Below are 27,179 nucleotides of genomic sequence, written 5' to 3'. Positions count from 1 at the left end.
GCATTTGCAATGATTAATGTTTTAGCTGCCCTCTTTTTGATATATCAGTTGGTTTTTGGACAGAGCGATAAGGAATTCCGAAGCCAGAACACGACATGTCCTTCCCAAATCAGATATTCAATATGCAGAGAAGAAAATGTATCAAGAATAAGAAGGTAAAGAGGGCAAAGCTGAGATCAATCTTGTTGTACGGCATGATCAGTACCAATAAGAAAATATTGCATCGCGTCTACACTAAGTATTTACGTGTCCGACGAATCTTAAAAATAAAAGAACCATCGGTCTACCAAAAATCTGAATAAAAAGAAACATTTCTTCTCCTTTATTATTTCTTCTCGCGCATTTCAGTTATCAAGTTGTTAACTGTGGAGCTGGACAACGTCTTTAAAGCTGACCCGGATATTAACAAGCGAGCACTGTCACAACAAAGGCGGCAATTGGTTTACATCGAACGGCATCGCGTTATCTTGACGTGCAGATTTAATTCTGATTAATTGTAATACAATTGTTTTCATCGTTTCCCCCTTGGATAAAAAAAAGCGTTGCTCAATTGTCTTATATACGTTAAATTAATTAATTAAGCGAATAAAGAATAAAATGGAGTCTGCGTTGTTTAAGAAGATATTTTACAACCGGAAGTTGATTGTATCTGGTAGAGGATTTTTTAAAGTTTGGCTTCTGATGTCCTTTCATGCATATGTTATTTGTTTGAATCACTACTCCTGAAGTTTAAAAGTTTTTGCGTTGAAGCTTAACAGCGAAGCTTCTTTTCGACATAATGTCAGATCACACAACTATATAAAACTTGGAAAGTGCTTTTGCATTAAAATACTTTTTATTTCTAAAAAAAATTGGATCCCTGTTGCATATTTAAAATGTTGTAGTCATATCTGATAAATATCCACGGAAAGAGCCAAGTATGTATATACAAGTAGTTTGCGGCCTATAACCACACGGAAATAGTAATAATAAAGATTTGCTGTGAGACCCAGTCAAGAGACAATATCTTTGTAGTTCGTTAACACTTTATTTCGAGCTCGCATTATCACATTGTCATATAGTCAGGTGTCAGATGATTAGTGTGTGGTATAACGGCATTTATAGTGGCCCGCACATCATTTGTGGCTGGGAAACGCTTTCTATAGATACGAAGGGGGCCGATGAATTGATGGCCTTTCAAATTGGTAATTTATCTATTCATTAATTGAAAGCAAAATGTACAAATATTTAACTGTTTATAGCATCCTTTATGCGAGTGGCAAACAAAACCAACAAATCCCTAAATTGCATAACATATCGTCGAGCAACGAGCACCATTTATCAAATTCAAATTCAAATGAAAGAGTTGGCCACCAGCTGGCGAAAGGCACCAGCGACCAGGGTCGGGGCCAGGCAGTCGGACAGCCAGACAGTCAGGCCGGCGGGAGCCACATAAAGTTGGCCAAACAGTACAAGTCCAAGGCGAATGCGGTGAGCAGGTAAAGTGAATTCCCGCGGAGCGTTTAATCAAAATTTACCGGCGAGCGCGTTGCTGACAATGAGAAATTGCAACAAATTCGCGCAACAGCAACAGAAATATATACTTGTATACGTGGCAGCCACCGCAGCAGCCAAGCGATGCGCACAGAGCAAACAACGAAGTATTTGGCTCTGGGAAGTTGTGGGTTCAGGGGCTCTTCGACAGCAGCAAAACGCAGAAACAAAGCGCTGGGCAAGCAATGCAAAAACGGCGATCACGTATCCGTTCACATTCGCATCAGGTTTATGGGTTTGGATTTCAGCTGCTTGCTCCCGCTGTTTTCTCAACGAGAAGTGCTCGATTTCCATGCGAAGGCAACGCTGTTGATTTGCTTGATATTGTTTTTGGCTTCTCTGTTGGGCAGTTGTTTGCCAAGCGCAACGCGCCGCGGATATGAAAAATGATGCCGAAACAATTTTTACAACCAAAAGTGCTCAGACAACAAAGTGCCGCTGCCTGCATCGCCGCCACCCGTCACCACCAACCTTATCGCACACCCCCCTCCTCGCCACCACCACCACCACCAACACCATAACAAGATTCAAAGTGGAAAGTGAGGTGCAGGCCTTGTACTTGGGCCTGGTCAGCTCGCGCTGCATTCCCAATGCTGATTGATGGCAAGTGATGGGAAAATACGGCAGCATTGTGGTGGGCGTTTTAGAGAGCCACTGGAAATGCGCCAGAAAATTGATCGAGTCGTGAAATTGGTGGCATGGAATCAATTTGGCTAAGCGGCAGTAATCGCTAGGCACATATGCTATAGACATGCCTATGCCTTTAGCTGCAGAAATGCTGATCTCTTTTGCTGGAAATTGCTTTTCCCAGAACATTTTCAATTTTCAATATACTTGTATGTAGTATTAATTAGGCATATATTTGTCACCATTTTGGAGGTTCAGTCAGTGCCCAACTATTTGCCCATTAAGTTTTATTATAATACATATTGTGAATTTATTAGATATATTAATATTAAAACACCAATCAAAAGCAGAACAAAAAATAGATACATTTTTTCAAAAATAAAAGCTCAATTTTCTCCATTTATAGGACTAGGCATTGTAGGCATACATTGACTCACTAGCCTTGTTGCGTGGTGCAGATTGCCAAATTGGAAATATGCCAACAAAATAAACAGTTATTGACTTGACTTTTTGACACTTCCCGCTGCGATAAGCGAGCTACAACACCTGGCCTGACCGAGGAAAGCGCACACTCCCGATCAAACACACCCTACATATATGTATGTACATACCAACACACATACTAGTACGGGTATAGTATACACACATAGATTGTGGAAACGGCGAAACTATTAATTAAATTAAATTTCGATATAAATTCAAATGGGCAAAGCGTGCGCGATTACGAATTCTAATTGGGGTGTGCGGGGCTATCGAGAGCAAGCCAATTAGATGGCGGTTGGCAGTCGGCAGTCGGCAGTCGGGCCGCATAAGGCGACAACATTCGCATTCGAAAGAGGGGGGCCACCGCCCACAGTGCACCCATTTGTTGCCCACAATGGCAGCAATTGTGGAGCAATTGGACAAAGGCTTGCCGCAAATCCAAGTCATGGCTGCCCTGGCGTTGTGTACACATAATTGTTTATTTATGGAAAGGCGCGTTGGTTTCCCACCACTCAACTCAACTGAACTCGACTCCATTCGACTGCCTTGAATTTCATTAATCACGCAAATGCTTATCTCGCCAGCACCTCGCACTCTAAAATTCATAATTTCCCACTTTCCCATCTTGAGCTGAACTTGGTCTCCCTATTCCCTCCTCCCTCCTCCCTTCCCAACCTAGTCCAACGATGACCGCAACAAGTAGTCGTGCTCGTAATTGGTCTGCCTTGGTCGAAAATGCATTCTAGTCACAAACTAGATACTCGTGCTCGTAAGCGCCTGCAAATGGTGTGAATATAAAATATGATGCCGTGCAAGTTTTCAAGAATACGTGTATAGTACCATGCATGTTAAGCTAAAGTCTTTGTTTAGGAAATGCGCCTGCTTTGGGTGTGGATATACTAGTATCTACTCGGTTGTAACCTTGTTTCAAATAATTGCTACTAAGCCATCGTTGATGATTCAATTATTGGCTCGTTTCTTATTCTGTTGACTAGAGTGGAGCTTCCTTATGTGCAGATTTTACTTAGATAGGGGTAAGATATAGCTGTAAACTTGCACAAGATCGGATAATTGTTCGATTGTGTTGGCTTAGTTAGCTTGCCGCCTTATAATCTCGCTAATCGGGAGCATTTCATATCTAGAAATTATATTATCATACTGAGTTTACAAATTATATTTAATCTAAAAATATTGTAAATATTGCATTGTATTTATGTATATACATAGATTTAAGTGCGTCCTATAGATGTATACTGTGGACAACTCTTGTATTCTCCATTAATTTTCAACCATCTTAAGCTGCCATATTGGTAACAGAATACTGGTATAATAAATTGCATATAAATTTTATAGAAAAAAGAAGAGTTTACAAATCATAACTTGTGAAGCTCTTGCAAAATTTCAGGACAGCATTTACTAAATCCTTTTGGGAAGTAGAAGTTGAAGCTGCCAATGCAATCATTGCCAGCGCATATATACAAGTATATGTAATTAAGATACCAGACAACCTCTTATCATCTCCATATTAAAATAAATGCACCCCTGACAGTCGTAACTTATGTCATTTTAGGAGTCACGTCGCCATGACGGCTACGCACTGCTATCGCCAGGAAAGCCAGTCGCAGTTACAGTTACCGTTGGTATGGCTCCTCGACTCCTTAGAATGCTCTTTGCGCCACAAGAAAAATAAATAAAAGAGCAGTCAAAGGTGGCCAGCCTGGCAGACGTTTGCCAGCCTATTAGCAAGGCAAATTTTGTAACGAGAACAGGAAGAGGAGTGGAGGCTGGCCTGGGCCTGGGCCTGGGCCTAGGGGTGCGCGGCGTCCTCTTGGCGAAAAGTAACGAATTCGGTCAATAGACGGACGGGATGCGCTGGCGACGCCAAAAAGTATGCAATACAATCTTGAAACTTGAATAACGGAAATAAAAATTATGAGTAGGAATATTTTAGCGCTGCCTATTTGCATAAGAAAGCCGTTAAGTGGTGCGGACTCGACCCGCAACAGTCACCCGGCACTGGACGAAAAGCGCCAGCCATGGGGCCGTGTAGCAGTCGTTTTGGGGCTTCCCCCTCAGCTGCCAACCAACATTTGTCTTCGAGCGCACACTTTATTGTTGTTTGCCGTTGTAATTGATAAGTTAATTTACATTTTTATTGAATGGCCGTCGCAATTGTTGTAGGTGTCGTTGTGGTGTTTGTCACGAAGGTCAGAGCCGAGTGTGTTTGCATATTTTGTTGGCCCTCCCCCTCAAAAGTTTCATGCATATAAAATAGAAACGTTCTTTTGTGTGGCCTCTGCTAACTTAATAAAATGAATTTGTGGCTTATGCTCATCACAAGTCGCCTGTAATGTGCAATTGTGTGAAATGTTCGTCGGTGGAGGCAAATTTTGTTTATCCATCGTTGTACTTTGATTTGAGCCTTTGATCCTGTCCCTAAAAATTACAATGGATGCTTTGGCTTGGGGATATTTGTTTTGATGAAAGAGTTGTAAATGGCGTATTAGATTGATAACTATTTGGCAACAAGCCAATCTCTTAAATGCTTTTCTAATCTGAGAAGTTTTCTTCTTTTAATATTGCATCGATTTATTTGTCAGCCAGGAATATGAAATTGTATAGAATTTGCTGGAATGATTTTCAATTTAACGAATACAAGTAAGTTGTCCCACCACTGCCGATATCTACGCCATCTCATTCATATTCTCATTACAAACAGTAGCTGATATAATTGCTGCAATCCTTCGACTTGCGCAACATTCTACGATGTCCTCGCCGGATGTTAGAGCTAGAGCATCCCAAAGAAATATGCGTTCGGGCAAACATCCAGCCCTCAGGAACGGCGTTATTATTACCGCCTTTATGATATTACTTTGTGTCTTGGTATATTTAATATACTACAGAGCAGAACACAAACTTTTTTTTCCTGGACACTGACCTCTTACAAATATACTACTCATGTAATTTACTTATTAATGTTGTTTAACTTAGATTTACATGGTTGGTTGTTTAATAAGTACGAGTATAATAATCGCAATTGTGGTACTTTTCAAATATTCAGACATCCAAATTTTATTTTTGTTTTCAAATGTGTTCATAGATATTTCAGTCAGAGAAGCTAATATACATATACACGTATTTTACTATATTAATGGGAAGTCTAATTATTAATTGCTCCAAATTCTTTTTATAAAAGGAGAGATGCTACCGCCTACACGGACAGAAGGATGGAACCAAAGACCCTCAACACGAACCCGTCAAAAAACCAGGCCATCCTGCAAAGAGTGCGTCATCATTGGCGCCTTCTTTGTAATTGTGTGTGCGGTGTGTTGTGTAGTATTTATATACATACTATAACGAAACTCATGTAAATACATACTATATTATACAGAATTCTGTTCTGGAAGGATTAGCTGAATTAAAAATAAAAGATACTCGTGTGTCCTAGAAAAAGAGAAAGTCTGCACAGCACATTCCGATCATCCAGTCAGACCGATTTATCTTTCAAATAAGTTTCAAGTAAGCATCTGATATCCCGAAATGTTTTCCTTTACAAAGAATTACGTGATTGCATATGCGATTCTGTGTGACCTTATCCTTTGCATCAGCAACTGTCGAAGGAAAATAGTCAAGGCGGACTCTACGGAAAATGGCAGCGTCGCCTAAAACTGCAATTCGTCAACTGGAAAAGGAAGAGACACACAAACATGCAAACAGAAAAAGAGAGATAAGAGAGGGTGGCAGAAATAAGAGGCGGGAAGCAAAGAAATGCAAAAGCACTGTAGCTTTTGAACCAGAAAAGTCATTCACATAATACTTGTTTTTGCATTGCATTTCAATATTTCAAGTTATTTGTGGTTTGAGATAACTCCTTTCAAATTTTTAATGAAATTAAATTTAATGAAAATTTTCAATTGGCGCAGATTTTGTTATATAATATAATGTCTTCACGCACTAAGTATCTATTAAATAGGAAATAGTGTTTGGCTTCTTCATGTATACCTCTTTCTCTTTTCTTCGACTCAGACTTAAGGCACCCTCGGTTCCCTTTGCCTATGATATAGTATTTTTTGAATAATTAAGGAGGAACGACGTGTTCCTCGAGCCATATGCAAGTACATATGTAAATACTGCATCGATATGGCTACTGAACGAAATAAACTAAAAAGATGTTTTAAACATTTTAAATAAATTCAAATTCATACTCGTAGCTTGGTGAAGCCCAAGCCATTATCCATGTTGGATATAAAGGTTTAATATTCTTGAATATTGTGTATATACGAGTACGTGTAAGTTTCTACTAAAATATGGTTGTAATATTTTTGAGATTAGTCACAAAATAAAGACATCAGTTAATACATGACTAATCAACAGTACAGTATTTAATGATGCGTTTATTTGTATTACAAATATCAGGTATCCCTCTTAATTCACATTTGTTTCCTTGTCACCTATTCTGGAATCTCCTATAGCCTACCTTCTTGCTCATAACTGTTACAAACTGACTCCCCAAAACCAAAATACTCGAACACTTACAATTTCAATAAAATATACGACTTATATACAGAGTTCGGAAATTACAAGACGCTTTGTTAGTTTTGACCGATGGATTTGAATCCAGAACCACTGTGCGTCGTGGCGGTTTGTGTGGGGCATCCGCTCCAGCTGCGAACCAAATGAAGAGCCCCGCAGCGTGTTTATGCAAGTCGGCCAATCCTCGACTGCCACCACCGCCGCCACACTGTGCCCGCAGCTCAAGGAGCAGATTTACATGCACTGGCGTCGAGCTAGCGAACTGGCGACCGGGCAAAAGCGGATTAGGCTCTGATTGCGTATGGCAGCCGCGTGCAGAGTTGTGTCGCATCATGTAACACACTTGTCAGCGTGCAAGTTGACTTAGGATCCCTCTTTGGCTTATCCTCCGCCAGTGGTTGGCATGACGATGTGCGTCAAGTGCTGCCGCTTCAGCTTTCTGCATTGACGCTGAACAATGCGCAATACGATAAATATAATCGCGAATATTGCATTTGCGTTGTTGATTTTATTGCAAACAGTGCAAAGTCAAATACAAAAGCCACAGCCAAAGCCAAAGCCGGCTTGGCAGCCGCAGTGGCGAGCGTATGGCAAATAAAACTTTAAAACGAAAACTCAAACGCGAATTCGGCGGACCCGTGGTCCCAGAACACTGAGGCCAATGGCTACGGGAGCAACACCACCGCATGCGTTACGCAAATTGAATTCGTTACAGAAAATTTATGCACCGACGCGCTTCACTATTTGGCTTTATTTCGCGCTCCGTTCAGCGCCCGGGGCTTTTGGAGCAGTCATGGTTGTGCCAATATCGACATCGACATCGATACAGTCGAGCTCCAACTGTAGCTGGCTGAGAAATTTATGCTTTGTTTTCGTTTCGAAACATGGAACATCAATTCTCGTTAACTTTTCATGCACCGCTGCATTGGATTTGTTCTTCAGCATTCGTCTGTTTGCCAAAATTGCAAACTTTTACTCCATTTTGTTTAAATAATCGTATGGGCAGTAACGGGCAAATATTCTACACATTTTTGTAGATAAGGCCACGCGGTTGACAAGCAAGTTTTTGATGTCAATCTAAATACACATAGTATATCAATTTAAATAAACTCTTACTCTAAAAATATAAAAATAATAATAATTATAGAATAAGAATTAGTGGATGAGTCTACTGCTGATTTCTTCTGAGTCTTTCTCTGGAGTCTCGAGAATGAATGAAGAATGAATTGAATTAATTAAATTATAAATTATTATTATTATATTATTAATTAATTAAACTTCGCATGAGTAGTTAAGTTAGTAGCTAGCTAATTGAGTAGTTAGGGTTGCTGGCGATATCACATTTGGGAAAAATACATTTGAACATAACAGAGGCCCGGCATAGCTTAATGAGCTCGCAGTAATCCGACAATGTGAGTTTGTTCCTGGGCTCGATTCAAATCACGTCGCAACCATCAACACGGAAGCATGATTGAAAAAATGTAATAACTATTCTACCTACTAGGACAGATTTAAAACAAAGACTAAATGTTGAAAATAACAGGCTGATTATGGGATTCAGCCTCCGAATGTTTTTGTTAAGTTGGTTACAAAATTTCAATTACAGGAGTTTTAAGAAACACTTATATACAATGTAGACCGCTACAGAATACAACAATAATAATATTATTACAATATTTTAAGAATATTTTTTGATTCTTACACATATACTCAATTTAAAATCAATACATTGCATGTTTCAAGTTGGGTGTGTCTAATAATTTTGTTGGGTATTTTTTGATTCTTACACATATACTCAATTTAAAATCAATACATTGCATGTTTCAAGTTGGGTGTGTCTAATAATTTTGTTGGGTATAGTAAGTCGGCAATCAATTTTGCCAACTTATGCAGTTGAAGTGCTTCAAATATGTATTCATGGTCACCCAAAAAGTTAAATATCAGCAGTGAGCAAGCCAACTGTTAAGCTTCGAGATACTTATAATGGGAATTCCTCAAAGTTTCAGCGTCGTCAATGCAAAAACTTTTGCTCAAACAAGCTGGGCATGGGATGCAAAGAGGCAATATAGATTAAAATTTAAATGAGATGCCACGAGTGTCCTGTGCTGTATTGACACGTGACAAGCTCGAATTTCCAATAAAAACAAAATGGCATCAACCATCGCCATCGGCAATCCCCTTCAGCAACAATCAAATAAAAACTGTTTGGGGCGAGAGTTGACGGACACGCCCCCCAGAGAAGGCGTTAAATGTTCGAAACAATTTCAATAACTGCTACGATCTGACACTGACAATGGGCCAGGGAAGGACGGGACCGTCGCCGAGTCCTAGTAAGGCAGCAGATGAAGACGAGGACTAATGATGGCACAAAATAAGTTGAAATTTGTAAAATTGATAAAAGAGGCAAAAATGTTGCATTTAATTGAAAAATGTTTAAACAGAAAATTAAATTGTTTTCTCTTTTCACACATAAATTCGTACGTGTATGTTAATATATATTGTTTTAATTGAAACAAGACGTTTAATTATAAATGCGAATTGCCCTCCTTTGTTTTAATAATATGTATTTAGCTTTATTTCGTTTCAATAATGTTGCCACTGTGTCTTCTTATGCTGGCTGTTGCCGCAACAATAAAAATGCACTATATTTCTGAACAGGAAACTTAACCAAATTAAATTACAAAATTAGTTTAGTTTAGTTTAGAAATTTCAATTCAAAAATATACTCTTATGAGTAAAGTTCAAGGCCTTTTTGGTATTTTGATTTCGGTGAAAGAAACAGAAATCTATGTGGAAATACTTAAATGTTCATTTTAAACTTTCCAAATGGCTGCAAATTGAAAGCGGCGAAATGTTTCTACAAATATCATACACATTATACATTATAAGTATATTGAAACAATACCATTGGTATTACAGATCCACTTAACTTCCCAAAAACTAATAAAATTGGTTAATCATAGTTTAAAATTATAGTCACATTAACCCATTTGGGTAATGTACCTTACATTTAATGTTGATTAGCCTTGATACTAAAAAAAAACAACTGGCGATTCTACAATAATAAAAAGTGTTTATTAGATGCATGTAGTAAAACTGAATACCTTCCTTAAGATTTACCTTTTATTAATGGATTTTGATTGTGAAAATATATTACGAAATAATTGTCAATGCCTCATAATAACAGAGAGAAACTGCCGCTCCAGTTACACCATATTTGACGCGTTACAATTGTGTTAAAACTGGAAATGTTTCTCGTCTGTCAACTGCAGCATTGGTGTCTTTCTACAACGTTTTTTTTTGTTTTTTGTTCACAAAATCAAAAAAACGCTCTAAATCAACAAAACACTCACTCATGTTTCCATACGTCCATAAGTAACTGATGTTCTGCAACAGAGGCAGTTTCATTTATTGACATGACATTTTTCATGCAAACCAGAGCAGAAAAAATGCAAAAATTCTTTAATCGATTTATGAATTGTTCAGCATGCCTATAACATATTGAGGGAATGGCGCGCCGATTGATGCAACCACTGGGCCCCTGTGAACCAATTTCATTAAAAACCCATAAATTCAAATAAACGAAATGGTCGACCGCATGATAAACAAGATCCGAACGATGAGTTCATTGAAGTGGAAGGCATTGCCAGAGGGATGGCAGCATGTGGGGGAAGCGGGATGTGCGCGAAAAGATTTAATAAAATGACACAAAAATAGCACAAACATAAAAATCAATAAACAATAAAGTTGATTTATGCGTCAAAGTGTCAATTGGTGGCAGCGGCAGCAGCAGCGGCAGAAGTAGGGACAGTGGCATCAACAGCGACTGATGCTGGCCACGGTGGCGTATGCGTAATTGCATTTGGACGTCAGAGTGTTCGGCATGAAATGCGTTTAAGTGCTTCATTCAATATTCCAATATGCAGTGCGCGTATCTCAGTGACAGCCTTCATTTCGCTGCTTTCTCTATACTAGCCCCAACTAGCCCCTTGGCCAAGCCATGGATGCGGCATTTTATTCGAAATATTGCTATCATTCAATGGCTGATTGAAAAATATGCTTTTGATTTTATTGCCGTTGACGTTCCCATTCCCCAATCCCGGTATTGTTGTCACTATTGTTTGTTGTTGTCGCTTCTGTGACTGTTGTTTTTGTTATTTCTGTTCGGCCGGACCACTCTTCAACTGCTACCAACTGCAACAGTTCCTCCTGCAGCTGTCATATAAATATCCTTTTTGTTTGCATTTTTCGGTTTAAAATTTGACGTTGGCTTTGGCCCTTCCCTCAACCCTAGCGCCTGTGCGAAACTTAGCCCTCCGATCTCCCTTCGACTGCAATGGCAGCGACTCTACAACTCATCTGTCAGTCAACCCAATTCTGTGGCTTCAGCCATTTATCTTTGTTAGCGCTCGATTGACGAGCGCATTGCAACCAGCAGAGGCAGGGGCAGCCAGAGTAGGAACGCAGTGGCCGCATCAATGGTTGACAGTTGCAACTGAAACTAGACACTGGATGCTGGACGTTCTGGTTCCGTGCACATTGATTTGTGCGAAACGTGAAGCGCTAATTGGCATTTAATTTGGTTAGAGCGCACACATTTTTTTTTACCAAACACTGCCACTAATCAATTTGCCATTTTCGAAGCAAATCAGAGTAGTCCAAATTGGGCAGAGATTGTTATCATCTAGATTCATTTGCATATAATGCATTCAAACGACGAGAGAATGCTTTCTCTGTTTAAACAAATGGCCGACTTAAGCTATAGTGCACTTTAAAGGACATAAATGTATGATTCACATTACAGTCTATACAGATGGAAATAAATTAATAAATAATAGATTGTCGATGGGAAATCAACACAGACTTCTAGAGTTTGTCTCAGTCTGAATGATGGAAGGATCCTGCGAAGCAACTTATAGCCTTGAACTCACCGTTTGATTCCGCGTCCAATGGCATACTATATAAAACATTAAAATTGTTCCTCGATGTCAGTCTTTCAAGCTTTTCTAAAATATATGTATAACCTTTTTTATTGCACTCCACAAATGTGGTTGTAAGTCGGGTATATCGAACTGCATGAGTATTGCCAAATTATCTGCATTCCGTTTTGCTTAAGAGCATTTTCTAATTCCTTAATCAACACAGATTGCTGACTCCAGCAAAGCGAAGCAATTGATAATGCATTAATTAATTTGGTGACCCTGCCGATATTTTGAAACTGCTGTCATCTAAAGACTCTTTTTATCACATTCGTCTACAGTTTTTGAGTTTGGTTAACCATTTACACACTAACTTCTCCGAATGTATGCTCTTTTACTTTTTTCTTCAAAAGTCAGCCGTTATATATTTTTCTATATATCAAGAGTCTCATTTGTATATAAAGTATAGATCAAAAATGTAAACGACAAAATTTGTTCTTCATTTGTGCACAAGATTTTATAAATGACTCCAACCATTACCCGTAAATTTAGAGCAAAAGTATATGTATAAAATTAAATTTTAAAATTGAAACAGAATCCTCGCGCACATTTCTCAACTGAGTAAACAATTACGGGTGTCGTTATGTCATCGTCTTTCGGTGCCGCACAACTTTGTTGCATACCTGAGCAATATCAATTTGGCTACACAAAGTTTTGATTGTCCAATTTGCTGCAAGGGAGCCGAGCACGTGCCATGTGCCACGCCCACACTCGACTGGACCAGCTGCCTTCCTCAACAGGGTGTTGGCATGCACTTGGCTTCAAGTTTCGGCTTAAACTAAACGAATTGGCGCCCGAAACTTAAACTGACCACTTAAAGTGATGACATGGGTTGCAGAAACTATGCAGCAGACCCAAACTTGACTCTATGCTCACTAATACAAGTACATAAGCCCATGATGGGGTGCAGGGTGCGTGCATTAGGGATGTGCTCTGCAGGGGTATTGGTAATGTGTTGCTTCGTCAACATGCTCGTGATAAGCTAGTTCGATATATTGTACCATTACACGTCTACACTTTTTCTATTATACAAGTATATCTAAATAGTTTGTCTTATTTGTCATTTTTATATCCATATGACATTTGTAGTATTAAGCAAATATCTCAATTAAATATCTAACCGATGTTGCACCTCTTGGGACTATTTATAGGTTATAATTACTGTTGTCAATTAACAGGAAGCCAAATAACAAACAGAAGGAAAACTCAATTTAACAATACGACGATTTAAAGTGCAATGAATTGCCATACCATTTAGTAAAATTAACAGAATTATGGGTTGTAAGCTATCGAGAGATATTTCGATTTTAATTTTTAATTCAGTAACAGTATTTTAATCTATTTTAAAAATAAGCTAGCAAAGTACTACATACGTGTATATACTTTTTCAATGGATAACTCCCAACCAGTGCCCTATAACCTTGAAAATATAAAGCAATAGAAAATCTCCATATTGGACATTTGGCTAAGATCGCCTAAAAAATGTACAAGTTATTGCAAAATCATCATTTCCTTGACAGCGATCGATTTAAATTTGAGAGATTAGTCTGCATAGAAACAAATAGGTGGGCGGGTTTCTACCTACGATTCAGTATTTTATTCAATAAATAAATACATGTAAGCTGAAAAGTGAAACATTATATTATTTGTATTAGCCCAGAAAGACCAGACATATCCCATTCGCTAGTCCATCTTTTCATTTGCGTAATATGTTCCAATCAGTAGTGCAAATTTGCAAAGAGAATTGCATTGTAAACATAACTGTGTATTATACAACAGACCCTGTATGAGCTGTTATTAAAACGATGCCGATTCCGAATCAGAAACATTTTAATTTATACAAGTATTTTTTTTCTTGTAGTAGAATTTGTAGCCCATGAAAAATTGACGATGAAAATAGAAATGTAGCTTTGTAAACTAAACTAAGGTTTTAAGCCCGAAACTAGTTCTTTTAAATGAAGCAGCCTAGACAAAACCATTTCGGCTGAGCTTCAGTAGCTATATGTAGTATATGTATGTGTTTGTGTGCTTCTGTGTTTTTGTATTTTTGTGTGCCGGACCACATTGGATATGCACATGTGCATAAGCCACTGCATCCAGACGCACGTCTGAAGATAATGCGCAACAAAATAAATGGTAAGACTGACAACTCACTTGGGCAGGCGGTCCAGAATGGTCGAGCGGCCGACGCGGGCGCGGGCGCGGGCGCCGACGATGACGATGACTTTTAAATTGTTTTATTGAGGTGCCAGTGTTGGTGCAGAAAGTTTAGCAAGTGTGCAGAATAAATGAGTATGGAAGTCCATGGACAGAGCATTACAATGGAGAACTTTGGATGCGAGCGTCATTGTCTCTCAATGCTCGCATCCTCACTCTTGCGTCCACTCTAGGCGTCCACTGGCGCGTGTGTCGGGCATACAAAGTCATTTTGGTTGCAGCTGGCTGTCCAGCCTGGTGGGCTGAGGGGCGTGTCAAATATGTGTTGCTTGGCAGCATTTTGTGCCTGTCATGATAATGGCGTTAAACTTTTGCCGGTGCCGAAGCGGCCGGCGCTCAATATGTGCTCGCTGACATGTGCAGCAGTCGGCGACCGAAAATGGCCATAAAATGTCGTCCAGCAGCTAAGCTGCTGTCAATTGGCATTAGCCATGTGGCGGCATGGACCAAGAGGCAGACAACTACCTCATCGTCGGGCCCGGGGTGCCAACACAGTACCCAACATGTCATGCTAAAGGTTCTCCTGTTGCTGCTGCTGCTGCTGCTGCTGTGGTGCTTTCCTTTGAGTTGGAAAGCTAATGCCAATGCTGTGCAGATTAAAGCCAAAACATGTTCGCAGCTCTCTATTTCCCTCTCTTCAGTTCTGAGTCTGTTACGCATAGTGTTGTGTCATAAGAGCTGCCAAGATTAAAAAGAATTCGCTGAAAACACGTATCAGCAAATAGAGTTTTCGGTTCGTGAACATCCTTTGACAGGACTTTTGCGTGTCGATGTCGATACTGCAGAATGACGGTGCTGAAAACTTTGTCAGTTTTGCTTAGTCTACTTGTTTAAATATTGCATTAATTCCTACGCTGCAAAACTAAAAGGGCTATAACAATATGTTGTTTGAGTTTTAAATAATAAAAGCAAAGAAAAACTTAAAAATCAAAGGTTAAAGATGAACTAGCTAGACAATATTTTGAAATGCGACGCAAATATTACTTCAGTTTTTCCTCGTATTGGCGAAAGCAGATGCCACCTATTTAAAACCAGTTCCTAAATGACTGTTTATTCAGAATAACCCTACAATCTTTATATTGATTACTTATAATATTTGTAATGTGCCGTGAGAACAATATACATACATATAAGTGAATATTGTGCATTTCGAAATGTGAAGTGGTATGTGGAGGAATTTGAAATTATATTTATTGTGGCAAACCAATTATAACAGCTTACATTTCGACGGCTTCGCAACGCTCACACAATTGCATTTACTTGCATATTTGTATGCATACTTCCGCGCACTTACCTATATATATGTATATGTATATATATATGTAAATATATAAATACATATACTTGTATGAGTAATTCAAAAGGTGCAAAGAATTGGAGCAAAAATACATTAAAATTAATTATGAAGCACTCGCACTCATTTGCATATGCCGCGTTTTTTAAATGCTCGAATGCTCTGTCTTTTTTGTTGGCGCATCATAACCTTTTCTTTGGCTTTCACAGCGCACTTTTAAAGGCGCTCTGCCCACACACAGAGCCAGTGCTCTCACTTCAAAGTTAATTATGTTGACATAGTCAGTTTCAGTTATTCTTTCGTTTGCAAACCCTCGCAACATTATAAAATGGAGTTTGCGGTACGCCCCCTTTGAGAAACGCCGCTGCGCTGCCCCTGTAGCGCTGCTCATGTTTGTCAGCATATATTAAGAATTCATGCCACACCCGCTTCAAAAACGCCCACCAGTCTTATGGAGTGTTGCCGTCCAGTTGCTGGTTGCTGGCTGCTAGCTGCCGGCTGCCAAGTTACTCAAATTAATTAAGTTTCGCCTTTGCCAGCATTGCGCATACGCCCCATTGCGCCCGCTCGCGCTCTTTCGTTTGACCCCCCGCCCTGATCACAGCGGGCTGTGCAACCTTCCAATTTTTTAAGTGACATTTGCCAGACATTTGCCACGAAGGTCCTCCTCATGCCACTCCCCCCTCCCTAGCTCCAGCAGCTGGCAGTAGCTGTTTAATATTTTCTAACCACAGCGTTGCCTCCTACCGTGCCGCACCCCCAGCAAGCAGTCGTGTGTATAACCTTTTGAAATTTAAAATTAATTGCCTTAGCGTAGTTTTAATTATTTAAAAACTATTGATGGCTGCTGCTCACTCTACTGCGGTTAAATGGGCTAAGAATCAAACTTTTCTCTGCAAGCAAGCTATTCGCTGACTATCTAAAAATATCTACCACAATAGGAATTTTCGCGATGGGAAATGGGAAACGTCGAGCCAATTAAAATGACTAAGCAGCGTGCTCAGTAAGCCTCAGAAATTCTCTCAACAGTTGAATGAATGCAGTTACCGGAAAATTGTGGATTAAAGGTGGGCCTCATGGTTGAGAAGCTCTACCTAGGAACAGAATATTGTCATTAATTATTTGCTCACCATATTCTTTTTAAGTTTTTTCAAACATTTGGTATGCTTATTATACATATATTGATATCAAATGAAAAGAAAACGAATCAAATAAACCATTGCCTTCCCTGGACAGAAGATTCATGTAATGTTTCTAACCGAGTAGCTGCTGTTCTTCAATTACGAAATGTGTATGCCTTTTACGCGAAGGGTTCAATGGTATAGAAGATCTGAACGCCCCCCATAGTAATGAATCATATTCCGATTCACACATTTGTCTAAATCGGTTCTCTATATCATATACTTAGATGGTACTTGAATGATTCGATGAAAACATTTTGTTTTAATTAGAAAATGGAAATTAAGGAGAAGATTATTTAAAGAGTAGAGCGGCCCAGCTTTAGAGTTATATCTCTTTTTTAACATGTTTTCCAAAAGTTTGCAAACGCGTTTTATACATTTTATATATTTTTTAAAATACGCGTTTTTAAAATATATTTATATTATGTGAATATTTTAATTTTTAGTCCAATTATGCGTGCAATGAAATAAATGAATTAATTGAGAGAAACTGAAAAATTTTCCAACATTTCAAATCCCTATGCCATTGAATAACATTTTACAGAACTCACATGAATGGATTTATTCGCTAAATCGTTTTTATTTTCGTCTGTTTACCCTCAATGGAGTTGTCTGCCGCACGGCTCGCCTATGGTCGCCGCGCACAATTAGAGAAAAATCAACAAATGCGCCATATTTTATGCAGACGAGAAGGCTCGGGGCGGTCTTTGGCAACATTTACACAAATTAGCCGCAAACAAAGGCGGCAGTGAGTCAGTTAATTGAGCGCAGAGGCAATGGCAATGGAAGCGGTGGCGGGCTGGCCAATTGAACGGCTGGTTGGTTGGTGAACGCGAACTGGCTAAGTGGCCGGCCATATTAGTGCTGATGATGGCGGCAATTATGACCAGAGTACTAGGTGCAGATGTGCCTGCCAAGGGAGCGGGACCACGGTGGCAAATTTCGAATTCAATTTGTTTATGCACAAAAATTAGCAACAATTTTCTAAAAATAAATAAGAGCCAATTGCCGGCGGCAGCAGTGGCAGCAGCGCCAGCAAATAATAAAAGCGACCCAAAATAATTGAAAGGCCTTATATGCATATACTCGTACTCGTGCATGGAGATCGGTAGCGTATGAGTTGGTGTGGTAGGCATAATTCCAGAAGGGCTGTTCATACTGTCCCTGCCACTAACACCTCGACATAGGAAGGAAGGGGTTTTGTGCTCAACAGCTTTACGGGATACACTATATATAATTATCTAGGCAGTTAGGTGCACGCTACACAGACAAATAAATCCATTTTATTTTTCTTCGTAGAAAAATACATTCAAAATTGTGCAATTAAAATAGTGTTCTAATAAGTGCTTTAAAAAATGGTTCGGTTTCTGTCCTGAATACACTCAAAGAAGCTTATGTAATTTAATATGTTTGAGATAATATAACAGGGCTATAAGGGGAGCCATTGCGGCCGGCTTAGGAGGCGTAACATTCTTCGGTGCCTTTTTTTCGCCCCGATTCACAGTTCTTAAGACATGCCTTTATAATATGTATATAATAATCGTATTTTAGGTGCTATCTAACATTTCGAAAAATTTTTATCGAACACTGTTTTTAGCCACAAGATTTACTTTTATTTCATTTTAAATACGCTTTGTAATATTGATTTAGTTTTGGCTTTTCACAATTGTTCAATAAGATCTACATACTATCCTTGCAATTCATATTCCATACCTTGGCATAGTTTGTTAAAATCAAACAATTCCAGGGACATACCGCAGAAAAGCAACTTGATAATTATTGTCCACAGCACAGGGAAGCGAAATAAATCGAGCATTTGAGCATAAGATGAAAAAAGATTTTATGTATATCTTTCTCGCATACCTAGTTCCACATTAAAATTGCTGTTGAGCATAAAATACACGAATCTTATTTGAACATAGCTAGAACCTCTGAAAGCTAAATTCATTAATATTCCCTACTTACGTGTTAATGGCGAAACCACTATTTAATTATATGTTTTCTTACTTTATTATTGGTATGGTTGGCTCCAGTTCCTTATCCTGGCTAGTAAAAATTCTTATCGCAGCTTGGAGCTAAGGAGACATCTTGCTTATTTTTTCTATATTTTAAATCTCTTTTATTTACTGAAACTACGTTTAAAGTTAAAGGGAAATATTTGAAGACGATCTCTTAGTTTTCAATATATCAGGAAATGAGCTATAATGTATCTGATAGCTGAGTTATGAAAATTAATAAATTAATTATTTTTGTTTCCATTGTAACTATAGAAAAATTAATAAATATTTTTTAGCTGCATTGTTTCTTACCGTTGAATGAGAGGAACTTGCCTAAAATATAATGCGAAAGTAACCTAAAAACAAGCGTTTCGCCGAATTTAATTCAATAATGGTATGGATTTGGTCCAAATCAATTGACACTCCGGTTTGTCAACGAATGATATTTTATATTAAAAAATCGATTGAAAACTTGATGAGAATACAGTTGGTTCATTATTATTATATGCAGCAGGGCATTTATTAGTCGGTGTCTGCTTAGTTTCTTTACAATTTTGTTCAACGTCGCCATACATATTACAAGTATATGTATATACACAAGCAGTCTTTTTAGTTAACGAATTTGTTAGCTTGTTGCACATTTTGACCGACGCGGCACAGGAATGGCAAAGCAGCCTATGCGGTCGCCAGCATTGTTCATTGTTTGTTGCCATTGTTGCAACCGACGGTGGAGCGTTCATGCGGCACGCACACGTTCGCTGGCAACAGTCGGACTGTCGTCGCCCGTTGTTTTTGCGTACGTGCCTCGTTGGCTGCACAACGCGTTTAAAAAACAATCAATTTTAATTTCAATTTAAATTAGTCGCTGCTGCCAGCTCTTGCTGCACGTCGACAGAGCCAACTCCCACCCGCCCACGCCTATTGACACGCTCCGACCACGAGTTACCGCCGCTGCATTTGCCATAAAATTATTTTTGCTCATTTATGTTGCTGCCCTTTGTTGTGCTGCCTCCGAGGCTGATGCTGCTGTTGGTTGTTGTTGTTGGTTGTTGTTGTTGGTTGATGCTGGTTGCTGGTTTCGTTCGTTGGTGTTGCAGCAAATGCAATTTTGCTGGTAATTTTGTTTTTATTGTTGTTGTTTGTTTGTGTTTAATTTCATTTAATGCTAAACTCTCGCAATTGTTACAAAAATCGCAATAAATTTCACTTAAATGTATTCCATGCATTTCTGATGCACGTTTCTAATTTCGTTTTCCATTTCACTTTTTATTATTATAACCGAATTAAAACTACAGCGCATTTTGTTGAATTTGAAATTTACATTTAAATTTCATTGAAATGCCTAATGAAATTGTGAAAACATGTGGCATGAAATTTAGTTTCGAATTAAAAGTTAAGTGAGTTGGCTAAATTTCCAAAAATAATCAAATTATTTAACAGGTTGAAAATGAATCAATAATTATTTAAGATGAACTAATAAAGTGAAAAGGTATATGCAGGCATTTGATCTCAGATCAATAACATTTTGGTGGTCAGATAAATTGCACTTTTTCCATCAAATGACGAAAGAAAATGAGCTGCGGTTGCTTTCCAAATTTTTTGCATAACAATGTGTTCACAACAGCCATTATTAAATATCTCAATTTAAACCAAGTAATTCTCAGACCATACTTTCCCCTCTTCTCAATCATGCACTTCTAGAACTATAAGACCCTATACCTGTACATTCTATATAGTCCCTACAAGTGCCCTATTTTAAAAAAAACTTACTTTTCTCTTACTTACCTCTTGCCTTAAAATTCGGCAGTTAATTGAAATAACTCTTTATCGATATCTATATATTTGCATTCATAATGCAATGCAACTGGGAGGGAAGGGCTCAGAGCACTGGACTGGACTTGGCAAGTTCCCATAATAGCCATTGGTATTATGAGACCAGTTGCGTTGCGGCCGTTTACATACATAATTACATACATACATACAAACACACACACATACAAATGCATGGCTAGGGAAATTTATTTGAACTTCACGCCTCCTGCATGAATATAATATCGCTGTGGCCTAAGGAAATAAGTAAAAGCGATTTGTACTTTTGCAAATTGGGATTAAATATACAGGTTTCTTTGTGGCCCTTACCCAATGGGGCAAAGAGGCAACCTAAATCAATCAACCAAACATGCGAGGCTGCGTGACGGAGTATATACTTGTGTCTAAGTAAGGATACGCGTCGATACACACATTCACATTAACTTTGGCCAGGACTTTGTTAAGCGCATGCACGCAAATCAGCCGCAGCCGCAAGACTAGCATATTGGATTACAGATACATCTGTAACTGCGAGTGTGCGCACGTACAGTGTTGATTAGATAAAGATAATCTATTCTCAAGAAAATAATAAATGGAAACAAAACTCGACTAAGCTGCAGTGCTACAAACAAGAGTTTGTTTGTTTTCTTTAGAATCATTTCAGTGAACTTCAACTAAAAACTTGTATATACATGTTTACTTGTTTATTAAAAAGGACCAATTCTGTTTTCAATTTTTTAAGTTCTTGAGGAATTTTATCAGCAACTCCGTCTCTTTATCTTCCTCTAAAATGTCTCTGACCACATATGGCCAAATGGCAAATAAAATTTCCCCAATAGGCGTTATTGTATACATTTTCTTAGGCTTTCTTATCTTTTAAGTTATCCTTAGTTTAATTTATGATATTTTAAAATAATATATAACTCATAGTTTTTGTAATATGTATTAAGAGCACTATTTGCTGATTTGTTAATTTAATAAAAAACAGTAAAATAAAAGAGCATCTTATTATACATATATTTATTTATCTGTTTCATTTTGTATGTAAAGCAAAATATCATTTATGGCTTAAATATCTTATATGTGTGTATCATTTGTTTCATTTTGTAAAGCAAAAATATTAATTGAGGTTTAATAATTGGACGACTTGCTTATCACAATTGTAGTTTTACTGGACAGGCAACCTTTTTATAAATCCGTTATGTGTGAGCTCCACTGTACACACATAGTAGCTTTGTGAACGCAGGGAAAGATTCGGTATTTTGCCCGTTGGCACACAAAATCTTACTTAACAGCAATTTAACGTAATTTACGTCTTAACCATCAAGAATTCAACATATGCCTTTAAACAAGACAGCACTTGTGTACGAGTATCCAGCAGATACATTGCAGCTTTCACTAACTGCCGGCGCGGAGGCTGTGCCCGCAAACATGTGTGCCGTTTAGTGTGGTGTGTAGCAGAAGCAGACAATGGGCGTATACGAGTAGGTGCAGAGAAAGGATGAAGTGGTCGAAGCGCTGGATAAATTATTGGGTGCGTTGTTTCAGATGCTCCCTCCGCCTTCCCGTAATTCGGCCGAACTTCTTCTGTATTGGTCTCGGCCATTTGCATGGTGGCGAAGGCATTTGCAGCTTTGTAGCGCGATATGTTTGCGGTTGCGTGGTCTTCCAAACTTGAAGCCAAATCAAAGCTTTAATGGCGCTTTTAATCTTATTAATCGCCCTGCCTGGTTAGCTGAGATTGTGAGATAGTTTTGCTGTTTGGCTTTGTCGGATTATTTAGGAGGCAGGCGTTAGTGGAGGCGTTACCATAAGGCGAGAAGGGAAAAGGGAAAATTGGTGATAGGGTAGTGGGTAGGTGTGAGCTTTAGGGGTAATGTGTATTTAAAAAGCCCTTTATTTACCACGTACTTGCCTGGTGCTTAGTTTAGTGAGCTGCGATAAGACCATCCCGCAAGTATTTGTTAGTTGACCTTGCATGTTAAGCTACATGCAAATATTCTGTTGCCTACTTTTGTGCGTCTTTAAAGTGGTTCTCCCATTGTTTGTTGGCGTTGCTTCGATAAGCACAAATAATGTGCCATTTGTTGTTCTGTACCCAAATACCCCACCGCCTGGCATTGGCCCATAAAAAGGTCGCCCGCGCGCCATCTCCCGCTCAAGAGCTCTCAGCTGCTTACGCAGTTGGACTAATGTTATGTCGTACTCGTAATAAAATTATTTCATCCACTTTAGTCCCCCGTCAAGGACAATTTTGACATCTTCAAATCCTTTTTGTGCGCCATGAATATTATTTCTTTATGCAAATTTTTCTGCCACTTGTTGTGACTGGCAGTCAACTCGATTACAAGTACAGCAAACCACCCTCCGTATCACCAACGCCCCCATGCCTTGGAGGAGTCTGTCTTGGCCATTTCAGTTGTATTGTTGAGCAAGACAAATGATTTCCATTTAATTTATTTTCGCTGTGTATTCTTTTGCTGTACTTTACTTTACTTGGCTGGCGCATAAAGGATTTTGTTTGAATAAATTATAGGTTGAATTCTTCTATCTTTCGTGGGGAGAATGTGAAAAATGGTGACGCCTTGGGCGGTGGACAATGAGTGATATTGTTTCAAGCAAACTTGTTAAATATGTTCAAGTAATATTGGGGAATTCGAATCGCAAATGCCAACTCCAGCAGCCCGTCTATATGAATATGGAGAACTGTTACGCTTCTCAATTCTAATTTCTACTTACCTCTTATTTCTTATTTGGTGAATACAGGGCGGATGGAGTATGTATACGCATTTTACTACTTCAACTTTTTAATAGGGCTGTAAGCATTTCATAAAGTTGTCTTTCAATAGGAATGTTTAGTGTCCAGTCTAGGCTTTTCCACAACCTGGAAAGAACTCTAAGCCAATATGCAACCATTTTCTTAAAACGAAACTTTTCGAGAATGGAACCGGGATAAAATGGAGGACAACTATTTAATTAATAATTTTACTAAATCAATATTTTATAGCAGCCCTTGTAAGTCCCTAATACCATATTAAATAGATAAATTTGTGTATTCTGTGGTGACTATGTGTTTTTTTGCCGCCGATTAAAATCGAAGACGCAAACGTTGCACTCAAACCACTCCACTTTGATGCTGCAAATCCCAAAGTAAACAAGCCATGGTGCAAAATATTGCCAACATGAGCTGAGATGCTGATGCTGCGATGCTGCAATGCTTTGTGCGAAAGCCGCACGTGTTGCCCTGTCCATCAGTTTCTTCTGACAGAGCCACGACTGTGCCGCTGCCAATGTGGCACACACGCAACGACTGTAAATGACTAAAGGCGCTAGGCTGGGGGGACTGGGGACTGGTGACTGGGGGACAGAAGGGGGTTACGTGCGCGCGCTGAAATTTCACACTTTGTCGCTTTGCATATGCGCACGTAAGTGCGTCGAGGCGGCATTGCCGCGATTACAAACGCGCCGACTTGTAAATGGAGGCAGCAAGGAACGGAGGCTTTGGCAGCACTCTCCGCTGGCGCGCCGCGCCGTGTCGGCCAATGAGATAATGAAACTGAAACGGAAAGAAGGCTGCATCAGGGAGACGAACCAAAGCAACCGAAGGCCGGAGCCAAAACGCGTTCTCAGCACAGCACTCGAAGTTGGCAATCGCTATTGCTATTGCTTTTGCTTTTGGGTTTGCTTCGGCTTTTACTTTTGGCCAAATCAACTGCGAATCTAGCGTGGCTAGCGATGCGTGTAACTTTTTCAATTAATTTGGCTTACGTTCTCGCCGCTCTCTGTATAGTAGTGGAGCTTAGCTGTACTGAGCTTGTTCGACTGCTGCACCCGCTCCGCGACTCGACGCCCATTTGCCAACCGCTTACGGTTGAGTTATTTCAAAAATGTTTTGCATATCAGATTGAGCGGCCCCCTGCAATGCTTGGGGCGCACTTAAACGCCTTCGTTTTAATTTAATAAAAGCGCCTGCCAACATCTCGCAGTGTGCACTGCATTTCAATGAATGGACTGCCCGTGGAGATAGTTGGCATATCATAATGAACTGGTTCAATGAAAATCGCAGCATATTGACACCAACTACAAATTATTTTCTACAATAATGAGCAATCTTTGAACAACCTGTTGAAATGGATTTCTTTCTAATTCCAAATTGAGTCAAAATATGACAAATGGAATTTGGTTAATTAGATGCGAAGTTTGGTTCAATTACAGTGAACGATTGAATTTCAAAAGTAGAATTTCAATGAATGGACTGCCCGTAGAGATAGTTGGCATATCATAATGAACTGGTTCAATGAAAATCGCAGCATATTGACACCAACTACAAATTATTTTCTATAATAATGAGCAATCTTTGAACAACCTGTTGAAATGGATTTGTTTCTACATCCAAATTGAATCAAAATATGACAAATGGAATTTGGTCAATTAGATGCGAAGTTTGGTTCAATTACAGTGAACGATTGAATTTCCAAAGTAGAAATCCCCTTCTAGTGGCAACTGGTTCCAACAGAAAACTTTTGAGTTTCAGTATTGGTGTCAATACCCCACTTACCCCTTTGTATTCTATAATATTAAATCAATTTCGGAAACGAAAACATGCCTAAATACTGAAAACTATTATATCAGCCAGGTTAAGCTGTCAAAAATAATCTAAAGTATGTAAAAGAACTGATTTGTATAAAATAGAAATACATTTAATATTTTCAATTTCATTTCATGACTGATATTTAGTTTTTAACAGACAGTTTATAAGAAATCAATAGAAATAGAAAGGATTGGTTCACCAGACCCATGAGCAATGTGTGGCCAGCAAACAATAAAAAAAGTGTATAGAAAGTCTTTAGTTGCGAATATATTCTATTTGTTTCTTAGAAACTGGGCTAGCTCCAGCAATTGAGAATTCAAAGACTTGAGCAGTGTGAAAATAAACTATTTCGAACGGTTTCAGACACATTCGCATCTAATATTGTGATGCCAATGTTGATATTAGAACTAGATCATGAACGCGCAACTCTACCTCGCATTAATATCAGCAGTAGCTAAAAAGCGAAACTGGCTGCTGGAGTAGTCGAGACTGCGACTGTAACTATAGTAGTATGTCTGTGACTCCTACTCTGCGTCTGACTCCGACTGCTCCGGCCGCCGGGTCGTCGCATGGCATGTCAAATTTGAATTTAGCTGCATTTTTACAACCGTTGCTATGAGTGCCTTGCTGTGTGTGTGTGTGCAGCGAGCTGCATCTGAGAAGACAGTTGGCAATTTGCATAAATTTAGATTAGTGACATCTGACGTGAGTCTGTGATATGAGTATGGCAGAGGCAGCAGCATCAGAAGGAGCGGAAATATTAAGTAGGCGGTTATACGGGGCTCGTATTGCCACCTCCTAATTCTCAGCCAAGATTAGGAACTGGCAATGACAATGCATATGATTTATGAACTAACTCCATGCAGCAGCGACGCTAGTTGGTTGTTTGCCGTCTTACTCGTAAGTACTTGTATGTGGGGGCTGCGGCGTTGCATGAATTCCAGCAGCTCATGTGGAAAATTAATCGCATGCTATCTCATTATGCGCCCCACTGAGAAGTTTTGGCTAATTGCCAAACAAGTGATAGCTTGTTGTGCTCCATACCTGGGCGCCTTTTATTCATTTTTGGCACAGAGTCAAAGTCGAACCATTATTGAGAAAACTTTCGCCTTTCAGGTCGAGCCCACAATTGTGCAACTCATTTCAAATCCAGTTTTGTGTCCATATTTTTGAAAATTAATAAGCATCCTTTCATCATTGATAGGTTGCAAAAAGGGAAAAAGGGGTCAAATAGTCAGAATTCTCTACAGAAATGAATGTGAAAGATGAGTTCCCTCTGGGGCGCTTTTGAGCTATTTATTGATTCGCCCTCACTGTGTATAATTGGTTTTCCACATTAGATTACATTATCTATCACGATTATGCTTTTAAGCTCAAGTGGCAATTTAACTAACTTGTATTACATTTTTCGCATAAGCTAATTTTACTCAAGGACATATTGATATTATTCTCGGAATGTAACCTAAAGTGTATTTGAATTTCTTATAACATGTCCACTGAAGCTCATTAATGAACGAAATCCAATTTAAATATGCAATTGCAATTAGAAATGTGATTTAATAATTAAGTTTACCTTGGCTTCTGAAGCTGTCGTTTGGAAACATTAAAAGTATTTAATTGAAAGCAAATACTGACCTATTACCAAATAGTTTTCCCCCATCCGCCTACATCAAATGTTAATGTTAATGTTAATGTTGGGGCCTAGGTTGGTTGGTGGGCTGGTTGGTGGGAGGAGCGCTCCTTAAACAGCATCAGTGAAATCAAGCATTCAAGTGTCATTAATTAGTCAACGAACATGGCAAACACACTGTAGCCACCGCCACAGCCACCATTACCGCTGCAGCCAACCGTTGGGTGGCGCAGGCGGTTGTCCTCGTCTGTGGACCCCATTGCGCTTTGGTGGTCAGTAAAAACAACGCACGACGCCAACAAAAA

At 39.0% G+C, this 27,179-nt stretch overlaps 1 long non-coding RNA gene across 1 annotated transcript; it reads left to right on the top strand.

The window, feature by feature from the left end:
• Positions 1-5,718: 5,718 nt before the first annotated feature.
• On the top strand, positions 5,719-6,557 carry LOC115634290. The gene is made up of 2 exons (XR_003996428.1): positions 5,719-5,967; positions 6,035-6,557. It is a non-coding gene; the product is annotated as an uncharacterized LOC115634290 (long non-coding RNA).
• Positions 6,558-27,179: the final 20,622 nt, after the last annotated feature.

This window comes from Scaptodrosophila lebanonensis, unplaced genomic scaffold (genome assembly GCF_003285725.1).
Source record: "Scaptodrosophila lebanonensis strain 11010-0011.00,11010-0021.00 unplaced genomic scaffold, SlebRS2 tig00000001-arrow-pilon, whole genome shotgun sequence".
Taxonomy (NCBI): Eukaryota; Metazoa; Arthropoda; class Insecta; order Diptera; family Drosophilidae; genus Scaptodrosophila; species Scaptodrosophila lebanonensis.
This window is presented reverse-complemented; position numbering and strand designations above follow the sequence as displayed.